A 5,805-nucleotide genomic window follows, 5' to 3' on the forward strand; every position below is an offset into this window, starting at 1 on the left:
TATAAAGGGTTAATAAGAAGGGAAATAGTGCCTTGTGGAGCCCCTGTGTTAGTAATAATAGGAGAAGACACTGCCTCATTTACTCTGACACACTGTACTCGGTCAGTGAAAAAGGACTCTACTCCAAACTGCAGTAGTCTCTCCATCATAATACAGTGGGGGGAAAAAAGTATTTGACCCCTTGCTGATTTTGCAGGTTTGCCCACTTACAAAGAATGCAACGATCTATAATTTTAATCATATGTACATTCTAACAGTGAAAGACAGAATCCCAAAGAAAATCCCAGAAAATCACATCATATGAATTTATTAAAATTGATAACCATCTGATGAGGAAAAACAAGTATTTGACCCCCTGGACAAACAGCATGTTAATATTTTGTAGAAAAGCCATTATTGGCCAGCACAGATGTCAAACGGTTTTTATAGTTGGTGACAAGGTTTGTGCACATTTCGGCAGGGATGTTGGCCCACTCCTCCCTGCAGACAGCCTCCAAATCATTCAGGTTCCGAGGTTGTCGCCTGGCAACTCGAATTTTAAGCTCCCTCCAAAGATTTTCAATTGGATACAGGTCTGGAGACTGGCTAGGCCACTCCAGAACCTTGATGTGCTTCTTCTTCAGCCACTCTTTTGTTGCTTTGGCGGTGTGCTTAGGGTCGTTGTCGTGCTGAGACACCCATCCTCGACCCATCTTCAGCTCTCTCACTGAGGGAAGGAGATGTTGGTCCAGAATTCCACGATACATGGCCCCGTCCATCCTCCCCTCAATACGATGGAGTTGTCCAGTCCCCTTGGCTGAAAAGCATCCCCAAAGCATGATGTTGCCACCACCATGCTTGACGGTGGGGATGGTGTTCTTTGGGTTGTACTCGGTGTTCTTTGCCCTCCAAACACGACGAGTTGAGTTGAGGCCAAAAAGTACTATTTTGGTCTCATCTGACCACATCACCTTCTTCCAGGCCTCTTCTGAGTCGTCCAGGTGGTGAATGGCGAACTTCATGCGGGCCTGTACTTGCGTGCGCTGCAGGATTTCAATCCATGACGGCGTAGTGTGTTACCAACCGTTTCTTTTGTAACTGTGGTCCCAGCTGCCTTCAGTTGATTCATCAGTTCCCCCCATGTGGTTTTGGGATGATTCCTCACCGTTCGCATGATCAGGGACACCCCACGAGGCGAGATCTTGTGTGGAGGTCCAGACCGAGGGAGGTTGGCGGTGGTGTGGTGCTTCTTCCATTTCCTGATAACTGCACCGACAGTTGATCTTTTCTCTCCAAGTTGCTTTCCGATTCTCTTGTAGCCCATCCCTGCCTTGTGCAGATCAACAATCTTGTCCCTGATGTCCGTAGAAAGCTCTTTGGTCTTGCCCATGGTGGTGATGTTGGATGCTGGTTGTTTGGGTGTTGACAGGTGTCTTTTATACAGGTAACGAGGTGAGGCAGGTGTATTTGATGTAGATAATTGGTTGGGATTGGGGTCTGTGTCTTAAAGAAAGACTAACTGGCTTGTAGGAGCCAGAATACTTGCTGTTTGGTAGGGGGTCATATACTTGTTTTTCCTCATCAGATGGTCATCAATTTTTATAAATTCATATGATGTGATTTTCTGGAATTTTCTTTGGGATTCTGTCTTTCACTGTTAGAATGTACATATGATTAAAATTGTAGATTGTTGCATTCTTTGTAAGTGGGCAAACCTGCAAAATCAGCAAGGGGTCAAATACTTTTTTCCCCCACTGTATGCCCAAAAGTTGTTTTTATAAAAGTTACCTACTACTAACAATTAAACTGCCCTTATATCTAGAGTGTATCTGCTCAGGTTAAACTACATAAGCTGCCCCTAATGGCAACTTCTTCTGAATACCATGGCCCTGTCAGTTGTCCACTCACCATCACTGTATAGATAACTAATTAGCAGCCCCTCTGGTATGGGAAACATTTCTCGAATTATGTCCCTTGACCTGTCTTACCAAATAATAATAATAAGGGAACATCAAAATGAATTTGTGTGTGAGTGTGATACTGTATGGAGGGATTATTGGCAAGTCTACAGGTTCATCAGGTGCCACCCTCTCAGTAACTGGTGTTTCATTGAGTTAGGCCCTCTGGTTAGGCCCACAACACAGAGAAGGCTCAACAGTGTGTTCCAGCATCCCATACACTTAACACAACGCTCCATAGCAGGTTATATTCACTTTTCTCAACAAAATCAACCTCTAACAGCATGCAAACCAACTGATACCAGCTAACACCATGTTGTGCTAGCCAGCAAGCAAGAGCTAAATAATACTCTTCATCTTAGCAAGCAATAAAGCATACACTTCTACTACTCCTGCTAACTATCACACAAGTTTACTGCCTGAGCCACAAACTGGACCAATCAACAAACTGTCCAAATAATTTATGTCTAATATTTTTTTAACACATAAATTTTCATTTAACCACAGTAGTTAAAAATTCCTAAAATTACACCTACTCCTTCTCCCTCATTGAAAGATCCAAAGTCTCTGAATGTGCAAATATTATCATTAATATATTATTTCAACAGTTTAACTTCTGGAAACAAGACATCTACTAACTCACCATAAAGTCCGTTCAAACTTGTGTAAGTTGCATACTGAACCATGACTGGCTTCCAAAGAAGTTGCAGTGTTACAAAATCTGACTCGTACATACACGTGATAAGGTAAAAGATTCAGCTGACGAATGTGAAAACAGCCTTCTAGTGTCAAACTCTGTGCATTCATCATTCTGTACAGTGAAGCTCAAAGTGAATTAACAATACATAAAACACAGGGACATTAACCTATAAGCTACAATCATAGATCCAAATGTAAACAAAAGGCTAACCCCACCTTTAAAATTCTAACTATATAAAACATATATATCTATGTAAATCTAAATCTATCAATAAAGTATTGTAATCAGTGGTGTAAAAAAAAATGATTTTATTATTTGCCCAGCTCTTCGTTGATACACCTGTAATTTATGCGGTAATAAAAAAATCATATTGTACCTTTAACAGCTATGAAGGTGAACATTTGGAATTAGGTAATATAGTACATTAGATTTACTCTAGCACAGCATACATTATGTGGTGTCATTTGCTTGTTAGAGACCAGTCCCATGGGTTTAAAGAAAATATACTCTCTGTCCTTGAGATCGATCTCATCTTTTCGCAGATTTAGGTTATCTATGTTTCACTATTTTAACGTGTGTGCATGTTACTGATGCTGGACTCAACAGTATTGCTTGTAATTTGTTTCATGTAATCATCTAATTGATTTACCTCCTGTGGATTTGACCTCTATCTTTCTTATGTAATACTTTTTTGCACTGAATCTGAAAAAGTATAATGGGTCTTGATTGTGTAAATGGGAGTAAATGAGATGTAATTATTGTGTTAGCTATAACATGTCTGAACCATGATGTGTATTTATTTTGTTTTTTGTATTTTGCTGATAGTTTATTGGAAATATTTAAAATTCTGTTTTCATTGTCATCGGTCTGGGGTGAGGGTGTAAGCTGCTTAGTAACTCAGTTGTTTTGAGCATTTGTTTTCTGTTTTTGTATTTTCTGTACTAGGTATGTTATTTTATTTTTAGATATTTTTTCCTGTTGTATTATGTATGTGTGTCTTTGGACCTTCTTGAAAACGAGATGCTGCATCTCAAGGGGCTATCCACTAATAAACTGAAATTGAAATCTGTAGATGGTGCAACTTTTTTGTCCACTTTCAATATGAATGGCACCAGCCTGTCAGATAGTCATACTGTAAATCTTGCCAAACCTTCATTTATGATTTATTACCCTCCGTTGTACCCATCTGCCTGTCTGTCTCCACGTTGTTCTTTCCATCTATTTTTCTCCTCCTCTGTCCTGCCCCCTCTTCTCTTTGGCCTATGTGCCTGTGGTCACCAGGGCAACAGCTCTAACCTGCCGACCCATGTTCCCGTGGGCCAGTGGGCCATTAGGGGCCAGTCAACAAGCCTCTCTTCCTGCCACAAGTGGTGCTGGCGGGATAGAGAGGGCCCTCGTCTCTGCTTTGAAGGTCAACAAGGCCGCAGCCCGGCACTCTGCCAGTGACTCTTAGGCCCCCCAGACCAGCACAGCAAAATACAGCTTTAAAACGAAGGTCCAATTCAACCGCACGCAGATATAACCATTGTTACAAGTCCCGGGTTTGAGTGCATATCCTGGATGTAACAGTGAATTATTGCTACACTTTTACCCCATCCAGTGATAAAATCAGTTAGATATTTCAAATGTGCTATTTTTTGTAGCACTAAGTGTAGTCTAACAAGCATACTTTTGAAAGGCTCAGGTTTTGTATGATCACTTACTTGACTGGTGGAAAAAATGGACTCTGGCAGTATCTAAAAGCTATCACTCCATAGACCAGTGGTATCCAAGCTTTTTTGTTTTAATCCCCTTAACACTGAGTGAGTCGTGAGCTGTACAAAAAAGGGATTTTCACTTCTCAAATTGTTTCATTTCAATATTTTTAAGAGGCTTGACAGGCTAAAACTATTCACTATTTCAAGAGAAAAAAATTATTAGAGATCTCAGAAAAAGGAAAGATAATTTTGAGTTAAAGAAAAATGCTTGTGATTGACTCCTAACCCATAACTCATATTGCGACCCTTCATATTTATCTTGCAACCCACTGTAATTGACTGTAGGCATACTGTATTTTCAACACAGTTTAGTTTCTTTTATTTGCTGGATTGTAATTTTTGAGTATAATGTTCTTTCATGTATGTGTATGAGGGGTTTTAAAATAACATAATTAAACCTAAAATTAACCAAAAGCCATCAGATTTGAAAGTATTGAAGGAGTCAATCTAGAACAGTATTTTTCTCACAGTCTTCTTCCACATCAGCTTACAGGGTGGTATGCACCTGTTCCAAACAATTTTTGAGGGGAGGTAAATACTCTAGTAGCCACTTGTCTGCCTCCTTAGGGGGAAATGTACATAGATTATGTCCACACTAATCCTTCTGCAACAAAAAGGCATTTTGCTTTAATACAACGGTTGGGTAAGGGTTTTAAACAGATACACTCCTTACAAACACACACTTGCCCGTACACATACACACACATATTTCCGTCCATATGAGCACAAGGACGTTGGTGCAATTAACCTTTAGCTGATTCAGTCTGAGTACTCTGTTTGATTGAATAGAGCTGGAGTGTTCCCTAAGCCATAACCACAACCTCGAGTGAGTGAGTGAGTGAGTGAGTGAGTGAGTGAGTGAGTGAGTGAGTGAGTGAGTGAGTGAGTGAGTGAGTGGTTTGTATGATGCTTTGGCAATATTGTTGTTACACATTCATGCCAATAAAGCTAATTTGAATTGAAATTGAGAGAGTGAGTGAGTGTGTGTGTGTGTGTATTTCTGAAATATTGAATGTTGAGCTTTAAGTAATGAGAGTATAGGGGAGGTGGCCTATTTAATAGTTTTCTTATGAATTCCCATGTTTCTATGCCTGTTAATCTGTCCGAGTGTGTGTGTGTCTGCCCCTGACTCACCATAAGTGCAGCCACTTCTCCAGCCAATGAGTTTAGACCCTGAGCTTTAGTGTTATGGCCTGGGTTTATCCTGCACAGGGAGAATCCTCTGCTCCAGCTTGAGTCTAGCCTGTGGCCCTGGCAGACTGTCATCTGTTGAGAGTCGACTAGCCTCAAGTTCTGTTTTTGTTATTGGCTCCAATGGATTGAGCTAAGTATGTACTAAAAATATTGGAACCCCCCTGAAATTTTGGCACGGCTCAGAAGAGCCAGCTTATTGTTGCCCTGCTTCTGTATA

Source organism: Micropterus dolomieu, linkage group LG15 (genome assembly GCF_021292245.1).
Source record: "Micropterus dolomieu isolate WLL.071019.BEF.003 ecotype Adirondacks linkage group LG15, ASM2129224v1, whole genome shotgun sequence".
NCBI lineage: Eukaryota > Metazoa > Chordata > Actinopteri > Centrarchiformes > Centrarchidae > Micropterus > Micropterus dolomieu.